General features: G+C 38.4%; 1 protein-coding gene across 2 annotated transcripts in view; it reads left to right on the top strand.

The window, feature by feature from the left end:
• SRFBP1 (serum response factor binding protein 1) overlaps nt 1-13,379 on the top strand; it is a 76,360-nt gene that overhangs the window by 52,830 nt on the left and 10,151 nt on the right. The window lies entirely within an intron of this gene.

The following is a 13,379-nucleotide window of genomic DNA, read 5'->3' as shown; positions in this document are numbered from 1 at the left end:
AGTGCTTCTCCTGAAACCCACTAATGATGGTATGTTACTAAATATTAACTAACGAGCGTACCTGTAAGGGATGAAATGAAGGCACAGAAGTGTGCAGATGTTCTTTGTAATAAGTAGCTGAGGATGAGAGCAGGCATAACACTCTAAAAGAAAAGTGAAGAAGAGCAGAAATACGTACCCTTCTAAAAGGTGCTGCAGAAATGATTATACATAGCAATTCTGAATCAAAAAATAAAATGAAACTGTGTATTTCCACCAGATTCTCCTAAATTCCTGTGGGTGGTTTACTGAGGACTGGGAAGAGTCAGAGATCTGAAATGTACATCATGGACAGTCTTAAGTTTTCATGTAGAATTGGATCATTTCCTCCTATAATGGCATCACTTGTGTGCAATATAACTGTACTATTTCAAAGCACAACCATGTGTGGTGCAGTTCATCCATCAGCATAAAGTGGAGCAGGATTTCACTGAAACAAAATAAAATTAGTATGCCAGAGAAGAGAAATCTCAGGGTGGATCTCATTAATTTATGTAAATACCCAAAGGGAGGGTGCAAGGAGAATGCAGCCAGGCTCTTGGTGGTTCCCAGTGCCAGGACAAGAGCCAGTGGGCACAAACTGGAACATCAGAGGTTCTGTCTGAACATCAGGAAACACTTTTTGCTATGCCAGTGACCGAGCTCTGGCACAGTTTGTCCACTTAGGCTCTAGAGTCTCCCACCTTGGAGATCTTCAAAAGCCACCTGGACGTGGTCCTGGGCACCCTGCTTGGGGTGGCCCTGCTGGAGCAGGGGCAGGACCTGGTGCCTCCAGAGCTCTCTGTAAGCCTCAGCCCTTCTGTGACTGTGTGATAGTATAGTACACTTCATATCATAGGAATTCAGGATTTTTGGAGCAGTGTTTGGATGGAAGTGTCTTATGTTTTTGCTTCTCTTGATGATGGAAGAGAGTCAGGAAAGGGCCACAGAGATAATGACAAGGAGCTAAAAGGCAGCATTCTTTTTAAAGTTACTTGACCAACATTTTCCATTCTGAATATGAGCTAGTCACTGGTTACTATGGTGTCAGAAATGGTGCAGATGTGAAAAGATTCATGATAGAGAGGACACGTGGAGAGGGACTTTAAAGAGGGTGCTAAAATTCAAACAATAAAACATTTTGTCATTTAATACTGTAGAAGATTCTCTGCCAAGAGTTCAAATGCATCAAGCTTGTGCTGATTGCATTCTCAAAAGGTGTAGAAGCCCCCAGATGAAATAAAAGAGTTTTAAAAGAGTTTACAGGTTTATAGTTGGAATTTTATTGTCTAAGAGGATAATTCTATTGCCAAGAATATAACAAGAGGTATTGTTAATCTTACCCATTCATTTTGTGTATTCATTGCTTTTCCTAGTATTTACTCAGATGTAAGCAGAGGGGAAAAGTGTAAGAGAAGTCTGTGAGATTCTCCTAGCCATGGGTATACATATTCCTCCCAGATAATAGGATTCATGTTTTCATAGTCCTGGCTGAGTGCATTCCAAATGTATTTAAAATAGACTTTCATTTAGCAGGAATTGTTGAAAACAGATAATACAGGTGTCTTCATGGAATTGTTTTGATTTTTAAGATCTTTTGTTATTTGTGTTACTTTCTGCGGCTGGTAATGTTTTGTGGTTGTGGGAAAGTCTGTTCATCTCATGCTTTGTAGAGAACAGGTCTCCTGTTTCAAAACAAGTGTTTGGATGGTGGCTGATGCTCTTTGAAACCTCTGGGGTGGCAGGGTTATCCTTAGCATTGCAGCACTGCTGATAAGTGGTAGCTTAGCCATCTTAACTTCACTGGTTGGCCATAGCATATCCCCAGCTAAAGAATGTATCCCTTGCATGCTTTAGCAGAAGTTAATTTTCCAATGTATTATTCCTTCTTTTCCCACAGTTAGTTAGAAATAATAAAATTTGGGGAAAAAAAATCTATATCAATATTCTGTAGGTCACATGAAATGTCGAACACATTGTTTACCTTTTCATTAACTCGAATTTCGAAATATTTGAAGCAAAACATCCTGTGGCTGTTTTCATTTTCCGAATAGGTTTGTTTTCATTGATAAAAGGCAATCTGCTTTTAATTCACTGTGGAATGCTGAATATTAGTTTTGCATAGTGGATGTGTAGTCAAGATAGTTGTTTCATTCCTTCTGCCCACTGAGATTTTATGTTCTATTACTATGTTTTCCCATATATTTTTCAGAATAAGATAAGCATACTTTTCTATTTAGAAAGAGTTTGCATAGATTTCAGTGAAGTACAATAAAATTGTGCCATTTAGCAAGTGACACTGTAACTGCAGTTTTTATGATTTAGCTGTCAAGATTGTTATGCTGATGGTTCCTGATAAGCAAATCAAAATTATAGTTGTGGAGTGAGTTGGCAATTCACCAGCCACATGACACTAGACTTTTTCTGTTTTTCATTAATAAAAATGTCATAGGGCTGGCCATGTTAATGTAAGACAGGAAGCAGTGGGTGAGCAGTCATTTGTGCACCTCTGATGAAACTTTCAAAGCCCATTTTTAATATTGCTGCAGCTGGCACCATTACTATTAACAGGTGATAAAGTCTGTTGTAAAGATTGTAATAAATGTTGCCATGTGACTTCAACTGTATATAGTTGGTGCTTAGATACAGCTGTTGAAAAATGAAAGCTATTTTCTAGGTTTGGAATGAGTTTTATGCACTTTTTGTATGCAGTTGTGTACTGTCAGCAATGAATGTTTTTGTTAGTCATTAAAACTGAAAAACGTGCCAGTTTTGTTGTCTATTTTTTTTCTTTTAACTTGCCTTCCAACTGTGATACATTTTGAACTGTTCTTTATAGGATGTGTCCCTGAACTGATATGGTAGGCTTGGTTTCTTAGTGGTGTGCTCCAGCACTCCAGAAGTATAAATCAAAAGCTAATCATACAAAAAGTTCTTTCTTATAAGTAGAGAACTGATTTAGAAGCTAGCAAGGGCCATAACCATTATCTACTGTTAACATAGTTTCAAGGTAAGTTAGATAGGTTAAGAGAGGCTGGATAGATAGGTTAATATGCAATCATATTTTTGTGGTATTAGAGAAATCATATGTGCTGTTTCTCCAAAAAAAGAGGACAGTAATCCATCTATGAGCACCTTCATCGTAACTCCAGTTGCTTTTGTTTCCCTTACTGATAACAGATACTAACTTCTTGTAGCACCTCACTTAGTTTTATTTCCAGTACAAACTTGGTATATAGAACATGAAAAAAAAAAAAAAAAAAAAAAAAAAAAGTTGTGCTTTGAACAGTGAGAATTACAGAATCCTACGGCAGCATAATGGAACTCTCTTCTCCAGGCAAAGATCTTAAATGCCATCCTGCCTTAAATCAAAATATTCTTATTTTTTCCTAAATAATCTACATGCTTCAAAATTCATTAACTTTCAGATTTTTAGGGGAAAATGTGAAATTGAAAATGCAAAGGACCCGATGAACTTTTCCTTTAGTAAAGAATAGAGCACCAGTATACATTACTATGGCAGCTTAAACTGAGCACATGATTTGTATCTTAGTAGGCAAGTCAATCTGCAGATGATAAATGTATGTCCTCTGTTTTTTGTTCCTAGATACATAACATTAGTAACAGAGGTTTCCTTTTCTGCACTGAGCTCTCATGTGTGGTCCTTGGAACCACCTTTTCCTGCTAAATCCTGTATTTTCACCTTCTCCTCCAGTCTTGTCTGAAGTATGCAGATGCTTGTCTGAAAAGAGGATTCTGTGCAGCAAACTTGGAGTTTATAATGATCACCAAAGTTTGGTGCCATGGCATATTCTGAGTCTCAGCATTACTGAAAAGCTTGCTGCAATTTCCAGGCGTGTTGAGAAATTTCTTCTAGTCCAGAAATGTAATCCATTACTAGGCCTTAGAAGCTTTTTTGTTAATGTAAGGCCTGGTCAGCTTATTTTGGATTGCTTCGTGTTCAGCGACCAGCTTTGTCTTGTTTGGAATTTAGATGGAATTCTAAGGCTTTAGGAACAGGATCTCAGGCAGCTTATGCATGGCCATAGGCAGATACATGCCAGGATTTGACTGTGCAGCCTGGTGCACACTAAGATTTTTGATAACAGCTGTACTTAACATATGATTTTGGAGGGATGACATTAGTGCTGTTTAGCTTTAGGTCCGTCAGTTTTTAATGGATGCTTAAAGGCTTTTATGCTACAGTTCTGGGGGTTATTTTGGGGGTGAGTGAAATTAATATCCATGGCTCATACAAATCTGGCATTTAAGAACTAGCTAAAATATTAACAGCAATAATAAAAGATTTTCTGTAATTTATCAAATGAAAATGCTGTTACTTCACACTTGAGAAGAGACTACTCCACCTACCAAGCTCCTCCATGAACTCACTGGATTGCAAGTGCAGGACTGAAGAAGTCAAGCAAGAAGAGTATGAGAACAAGATAGAAAGGTGTATGGGCAAAAAGGTGTATGGAGCAAAGGATAAAGTTACAAGACTGATGGTGTATCACCATTATTTATTTCAAATAAACTGTTTACATTGCAAAATTAAAATAGCAATTATGAGATTCATATCCTTCTTTTTAAACTATTATTTGAACTTCTTAAATTCACAACTCTGTAATCAGCGAGCAAAAAAAAAAAAAAAAAGAGCAAGGATAGGGTAGTCACAGAGCTTGTGTTGCTTTAAGTCCTTCTTCATATATTTACAATGAAAATGCATTTCACACCAATAGTTTGTTAAAAGCATTTTGTGAAAGGCTGCCAACTTTGAGGCATTTGAGTATCACACTCAGTAAGCAATTATTTGGAGCATCAGGTTCCCCAGAGTATAGCACTAACTGGAAGTCTTAGGTCAGAAGACATGAACAAGACATGGTTATACAAACATAATATTTACTCTTACACATAAACTTGTTTTTTAAAATGTAAATTTATTAAGGAAATTTTAAATTTGATACTTCTAGTAATTTTTAATTTTATAATGAGGAAAGAAAGGAAGATGGCATTTTTGAATCACACACAATTTTGATTAAACAGCAGCATCCAAGGAGAAATGCTGGTATCTGTATTTTCTAACTTTGAAAACCATAATGGTTTCAATTTTAGTTGACGTTCCTAAATGTACATTTTGTGATTCTGGCTTTACTTTATTTGAAAATGTACTTTCTAATGGAAAATATATTAAAGAGAAAAAAAAAAAAAAAAAAAAAAAAAACACACAGTATTCTCTGTGGATTTAATCTGAGGAAATACATTAAATCATAAAAGGAGCCTGATGCAAAGTCCCTTGCAGTTTAATTGAAGACTTTCCATTAACTTCAAAGGCTTTGGATCAAGCAGAGAATAGTTGCTGTCTTTCGTTTGGGCTTTGGGGGATTTTTCCACAATCCCCTGCCTTCCCTCCCTTCCAAGGCCCCCCTGAAGAATTCTGGCTACAAAAACATTCTGATTAGGATAGATTCTATTATTGATATAAAACTTCTGTTTCTGTTGCTAGTACCTTTAGTAGTTATGTTGCAGCATAACTAGATAATTACTTATGTGGATTTTTAACATACTTTGCTTATGAAAATATTTTTTTTTGCAATCCATAGACCATAGGGAAAGAACTACTGTATGAATCAGTCTTTTGTGTAATAGTGGGGTTACAGTCCATCAGCTTTGTACAATACACGCACTTATCATTACGTCTTTGCACTGAGCTGTTTTGTGGCCTGATTTTAGAAATGTTGGGGAGAACAGCTGCTTTTCTTGTGGGGCCCATGATTTTTTTTAATCTAAATTCAGGTTGTTAATACTCTCCTTAAATTAGGAATTATGTATAGATAATCAGTGCATAATTATAATATGTTTATGATCTTTAATGACGGTCTGTCAGTACTCTTAATAATATCCATCTCCTTTTTCATTGTTTGTAACAATGATTGGGAGCATTACTGTCAAAACAGTTTTATGTGACCAGATTTGTTACCCTTATTTAGTTTTGCATCAGAATGAATATGTATTACCTTGTATGTACAATGATGTTTCCCTTCCCCAGCAATGTTTATTATGAGAGTCGTAAAAAATACTTTTCACAGAATCCCCACATGATAAGACATCGTGTTGAGTTCCTTTCCTTTCAGTATGGAAGCAAAGACAATGATTTGCATATCAGACACTAGATATGCTTTTCTTTATGTAATGGTTGCATCTGTCAGCATGATACATGTTTTTGGAAACGTGTTGCATTGATATTGTAGCACAATTTCCTGTAACACAGGCTAATAGGATTGGATTAATGCTGGGAATCAGTGTTGCAGTGTTGGATTCCTTTTGTCTTGAGTATTTTGATTCTGTTTGAATGGAAGTTAAACTGAATGTATGAAACCACTGTTTCCTGCGAATTTTCCATGTCAAACACCAGATGTTAACTTTAACAGGAATGTCTGTGGTCTTTCTAACACTACTGATGAAGTGAAGAATTTTGCATTCAGCGATGAATATCGCATTCAGGCGTAAATACTTTCTCTGTACAATCTGACTGATTGTTGGTTGGTTGGCTTTTTTTTTTTTTCCTGAAGGCTTCTCATCTTCCAAAATTGATCATTTGAACTGTGAGTTGTTTAGCATGTCTTTTTTACATATAAATAATATATAAGCATATGTGTATACATAAAAACAAAAGATATGCTAAGCTGCATGTGTGTCCTTTGTGCAGCCCATGAAACTTTAGTCTAGAACCCATCACTATGGCTGCAACTGAAGTTCTATGTCAGAATGAAATGTATAAAAAGTATTAAAAAGTCTGTCAATTTTTTGACAAATCCTTCTCCATTCTTGAGCTGCCACCCGTGTGCCTCAGTATGGTCACTATTTGTGAGCAAAGAGGTAGGCAAGACTGAACTTACAATCATCTTCAGCACCAGAGTAGCATATGATCTCAGTTTAGTTACAGCCTGCATCTGTCCATCCTCGAAAGAATACTTTCAAAGTTCAGTGTTGAAATAAACTACTAGCAGCTTTGACAGCTTTTCATGGGGGTAGTACATGCATCTCTGACATGAAAAGGCTGTCTCCTGTCAGGTTTTAAATGACTAAGCCAAGGATCTGTTAAAATGTATTCCTGTCCTTAGCTAAGCTCAATATCAAAATTGATGTCCTTTCTTTAGATTGGAATAAGTTCATTTCAACTATTTCAGCTTTCTGTCCACCAGAACCCCCAGGTCCTTCTCTGCAGGGCTGCTCTCAGTGAGTTCTCCCAGTCTGTGTTCATGCCCAGGTGCAGCACCTTGCACCTGGACTTGTTGAACCTGTGTTGGGACCATGTCAATGGCTTTGCAGAATTCCAAGCAGATGACATTGGTTGATCATTCCTTGTTAACTGAGGCAGTCAGTCTATCATAGAAGGCCACCAGAGTGGTCAGGCACGACTTGTCCTTGGTGAAGCCGTGCTGGCTGTCTCAGATCACCTTGTCTTGCACGTGCCTTTACATTGCTTCCAGGATGACCTGTTTCATGGTCTTCCCAGCCACAGAGGTGAGGCTCACCAGTCTGTAGTTCCCTGGGTCCTCCTTTTTACCCTTCTGAATAATGGGAATAATGTTTCCCTTTTTTTGTCATCACATATTTAATGGATATCCTCCTCAGAGTCTTTAAGGTTATTAATGAAAGGTGCTGTCTTTACAGGGATGATGGGGCAGTATGTACATGCATGAGAGTAGAACTGTGTTGTGAATAATTGTTTTTAGTATAATAGCATAAAAATGTAACAGGAAAACAGAAGCACTAAGAAGTCCTGAAAATGGAAGTTACAACTGTAATAAAAGTTTGGTACTAGTAATGTCCTACAACTTACACTTAGAATGATGATTGCAAATAGAAAACCATAAACCAGGTTATAGAAACTACAAATTTAAGACCGCTGGTAATAGCAAGACATTTCAGTTACCTTTAATTCATCTATTTAATTCATTAATTCTGGGTCTGGCAGGATCATAGAGCAGATCCTTCTGGAAACTACTAAGGCACATGGAAAATAAGGAGGTGATGGGTGACAGCCAACATGGATACACTAAGGGCAGATGGTCCCTGACAAATGTGGAGGCCTTCTCTGACAGGGTTACAGCATTGGTGGGTAGGGGAACGGCAGCTTATGTCACCTACCTCAACCTGTGCAAAGCATTTGACACAGTGCCACGTTATATCCTTGTCTCTAGATTGGAGAGACATGAATTTGATGAATGGACCACTTGGTGGGTAAGGAATTGGCTGGATGGTCGCACTCAGAGAGCTGCAGTCAACAGCTCAATGTCCAGGTGGAGATCAGTGACGAGTGGTGTTCCTCAGCAGTTGGTATTAGGATGGGCACTGTTGAACATCTTTGTCAGTGGCATGGACAGTGGGACTGAGTGCACCCTCAGCAGGTTTGCCAATGACACCGAGCTGTGTGCTGTGGTTGACGTGCTGGCAGAAAGGGATGCCATCCAGAGGGACCTGGGCAGGCTGAGAGGTGGGCCTGGGTGAACCTCATGAAGTTCAACAAGGCTGAGCACAAGGTCCTGCACCTGGGTCAAGGCAATCCTAAGCACAAATACAGGCTGGGCAGAGAATGGATTGAGAGCAGCCCTGAGGAGAAGGCCCTGGGCATGATGGTGGATGAGAAGCTTGACGTGAGCTGTCAATGTGTTCTTGCAGCCCAGAAAGCCAACCGTGTCCTAGGCTGCACCAAAAGCAGTGTGGCCAGAAGGGTGAGGGAGGGGATTCTCCCCCTCTGCTCTGCTCTTGTGAGGCCCCACCTGGAGCACTGTGTTCAGCTCTGGGGCCCCAGCATGAGAAGGACATGGGCATGTTGAAGTGAATCCAGAGGTTGGCCATGAAGATGATCAAGGGCCTGGAGCACCTCTCCTACACATAAAGGCTGAGAGAGCTATGATTGTCCAGCCTGAAGAAGAGAAGATTCCAGGGAGACCTTATACTGGCCTTCCAGTACCTAAAGGGGACCTACAGGAAAGCTGGGGAGAGACTCTCTGTCAGGAAGTGTGATGATAGGACAAAGAAGAACGGCTTTAAACTTAAAAAGCATAGATTTGTATTAGATATTAGGAAGAAATTCTTCATCCAGAGGGTGGTGAGGCCCTGGCACAGGCTGCCCAGAGAAGCTGTGGATGCCCCATCCCTGGAGGTCTTCAAGGCCAGGCTGGATGGGGCCTTGGGCAGCCTGGGCTGGCGGAAGATGTCCCTGCCCGTGGCAGGGGGCTGGAACAATATAGTCTTCTTTTCAGAAGACCCCTTTCAGACCAAACCAATCTGTGATTCTATCACAGAAATCATAGAATGGCTTGGGTTGGAAGGGGCCTCCTTCCAGTATGATTTGGTTACTAAAGACAGCCTCTAAATTGCATCCTTTATGTATCCATAGGGAAGGTAATCATTTTTTCAACTTCATCCACATGAAGGGGCAGGGAGGAGGATGTGCTCCACCAGATGAGGAAGCCCTGTCTGGCCGTCAGTCTGTTCTAAACACTGGCACCGACCGATCAATTTCAACCAAGGTTACCTGACGTGGTTTTAGAAGCTCATAGTTCCAACAGGTTATTTCTGTGTGTAACAGCTCTTCCCTGAGTAGGAGTGAGAAACCTAAATCAGTGGGGAGAGAAAGGTGACTGCGGTTCATCACCTCTTTGTCTTGTTTTGAGAAACACCACAGAGGGTGTGCAAGAAGAGAAGATGTGAGGTGGAACGCACATGAGTTGTCATCTTCCATTGTTCCTGTTGCTTACAGAACCTACTGTGTTAAGATGAGTTTGATGCTATTTAAACAATTATGATTACATTAAAGACTGCCAGCTACTAACCTATTTCAAATTGAAAAAGTTCTTTCTATATATATGCTTTGTGGTGTAACCCAGAATTGTGTTACAAAATTAGAATAGAATAAATGACATTTCTGATATTTCTAAAAATGAAAAACAGCTGCTGCTGTCCTTTGCTCTTTTTATTTGCGTATATGAAACTATCAGTTCCTTGTTGTATATCATAGAGAAATAAAATGCAAAACCTTTCGTACTTGTTCCCTCCTTCCTATCCAGGTCATTTTTAAAGTCTTGCAATTTAGAACTAAGGAATTAACAGTTACAAAAAATGTTTTTTTTTTAAAAAAAAAAAAAGTTATGAAATTTCAGATTCTTTCAGCTCAGTATGAGTCTGTAACACTGGAAAACCATATCAAAAATCCTGAAGACATTATTGCTTGAAAGTTTTAATACCTGCCTGTATAATTGGAAAAATAAGATTTTCTTGAGTTATTGGAATTCTGTTTAAGGAAACAACTTGTCTCTTCAGATGTCAGTGAATGTAGGTACATTTAAAAGTCTTGGTTAGGTAAAATGAGAGCATGGGTTTAGAGCATATTGCCCCTCTATGGCAAGATCATGAAGTAAGAGAATGTATGGGAAATGTGATGTAACCAGTTACTTACTGAAAGTGTAACAGCATTACATTTGAAGGGTGGTGTAGTTTTTCTTGGTTTTCCAATACCAATAATTGTGTGATGATTGAAAGGGTTGAGTGATTGCACTTCAGGAACACTCTGCATGCCAAAGTAACAATAATGTAATGGCCCAGAAGATGCCTGAGAGCCTCCGAGCATAAAGGTGGTTAATCTGTGCACCATATGGTGAACTACCTGCTAGAAAATGTGACCGTTCAGGTTTTCCATTAATTTTACATTCATCATCTGATGATATTCTTAAGTAACAGCAGGGCTTCTATATATATCTGACATGTGTTTATGATTAGAGTGAGTTTCAAATGCATATACTCCCTCAATAGACTTAATGATGGAAAATCTGTATTTTGGTGCCAAGGAATCAGTATGTTTATCTCAGATGTTTAATAGTTTTTCAGTGAACTGAATTTGTGTTTCCATTGTCTTTTTCAGAAAGTGGCTGCAAAACATATAGATTAAAAGAAATCTGTTTTCAATTGTGCACAAAAATTGCAATGTGAGATGCCAAGAAACTCTGTCTTGTTTTGAATAGCATATTCTAATATGGCCTACCCCTGGTTCGTGTGTGCAGGATTTGTGAAGTCTGTAAGTCCTCTGTGCCCCCAAATCCCTGGCCATCGTAGGTTCTGCAGCAGTGCTCTGAACGTAAACACATCTCTCTCTTGAAGTTTTATCTGAGGATGCTGACCTGACAAGTCTTTAGTTATATATTGGCAAATTCCCTGGTGTTAATGCTTGTGTAGGTGTGAGCAGAATGGTGTAGGGTTTTGTTTGTTTGTTTGTTTTTGTTTTGTGTTGTTTTTTTTTTTTTCAGAGATAATTCTTTTAACTGCCTGTGATTTGAAATACACACGATTAAGTCAGAGCTTGTTTTCAACTGTTAGTTTTGAAGCTTTGCATCTGTTTTAAAAGTTTTAAGATCTGAACTGTGTCTACTTTCTCCAGTGGTTCTTTGTTATAAACTCTTGTATGTGCTCACATCTATGCCGCTTTATCAGGCTCCAGCTGACAAGATATGCTTTGAGGTTTGAGCATCTGTCTTGCAGCAGAATATTGTAAGGACATCTCAGGATTACATCCCTAAAAGTTCTGTACAGAGTTCTGTCTCCAAACTGATTTTGTCAGGAGACGGGTGGATATCTCAATTCTGAAGCTTAACGGGATCATCCAAGGTTGAGTACTGTGAGCTTCTTGGCCCATTAAGCAGTTCTAGTAATGTAGAGCTCATCCTTGTACACTGCCAATTTGTTTGCTCCCATCTGCTTCCACTCTTTGAGTCTTTGGACATGCCCATGATGCACAGTTGGATCTTGGGAACTCATGCATGTCTGAGTATTGCTGGTCTACTTTGTGTTTCTGTTGTCTTTTCTATAACAAGCAAGCAAGTGTAAGTAAGCTTTTATTTATTAATTTATTTTGTTTTCCCAAACAGCACTTGTTTCAAATTTAATTTTGAGACTGGCCAGCTAACTCTCCATTTGGAGTTAGTAAACTGCCTATTTTGAGCCTCTAGACCCTCATTCTAGGTGGCCAATTGCAAGCAAACAATTAGTCGACTTTTCAGGATACTTCACATGCTTGGAAAAGTCAGTTGTGGTTTCAGATCTGATATGGAATACTTGTCAAATTAATTTATATATGAACTTCACTCTAAATGTCAATATATTCTCTTAAGAAGTCGGTGTGAATTTTGTAGCAAAGACCTTTCTCTTTGTATTGTTCAGAGCTACCGCCTGTTATCCAAGACACATTTTGTTCCTGTTCCCCCTGAAAAGTACATTTTTTGCTTCAGGGTTTCTATTTCTTCATATTTTGCTTTCCACTTTAGTTTCTCATTATCATTGTCTTTTGCCTGATTTTTTTTCCTTCTCCTGTGGCATCTATTTTACTGTGCTTTGTGCCAATTTTTTATTTTTTTATTCAGTTTGGCAAAACTCAAATACTTTGTACTGATGTAGTGCTTCAATGTTCACATACAAAAATACACAAAATGCATATATTTTATTCCAAAATATATGGAAAACCATGCAGTCTTTATGCTGTAGTTTTATGTACTTGACTTTAAATTGATACAAGTCAGAATTATAAATACTTAATGCTGGTTAATTGTACCATATGTACAATTCATGTAATTTTGTATTCATTTAATATATTTTAATTAAAAATATAAGAAGTCTTTGTTAGCAGTCTCTCCAGCTGCTTTCTACTGAAGATTTGTCGACGTCATGTGCACATTTTTCCCAGCATAAAATAATGTTCAGCATGATTCTAGGCTTTGTTGAAGGTCAGCGGAGGTTTCACTGGGGTAGACTAACTAACAATAGGTTGAACTGCTGCAATTTAGAGAGGGGAAGGAGGAGTTGACACAATGCTAGCTTTGTGACCTCTTTCACAATCTTAAGAAATTGACTTTTTTCTTCAAAATGTGTTTATTGTTTGCGTGGGAGGCCAAATTGATGGGATTATAGACATCTTCTTCCTGGCCCTGCAAGAGGTGAAGAGCAAGCAGCATTTGCGATTCCCCACAGTCTTGCTCTTTCAGCTTACATGTAGGGTTTACCCTGTTCACCATGAGGAGATAATTAGGAATCCATGCCTGTTTTATTCTGGATTTCTTGCTCTGACTTTTCTTTATTGAAACAATCATAGGAGTTATTTTATTCATAAAGAGAAGAAGGAAAGAATTAGCAGTAGATTGAATAAATGATTTGGACTTGGCCAGGTCTGTGTTTTATTCCAAGCTCTGCTGTAGATCACTGTGGTAGTTTGTGATGAAGCACTCTTTCTTTTTGACCAATTCCCAACCTGAAAAGTAAGCATTTACCTCACAGTTGTACGGTTGGCTAAATTAGTTGTGACAGGTTAA

Source organism: Aythya fuligula, chromosome Z, assembly GCF_009819795.1.
Source record: "Aythya fuligula isolate bAytFul2 chromosome Z, bAytFul2.pri, whole genome shotgun sequence".
NCBI lineage: Eukaryota > Metazoa > Chordata > Aves > Anseriformes > Anatidae > Aythya > Aythya fuligula.
Note: the sequence above shows the minus strand (reverse complement) of the source record. Positions and strands in the feature narration are given on the sequence as shown.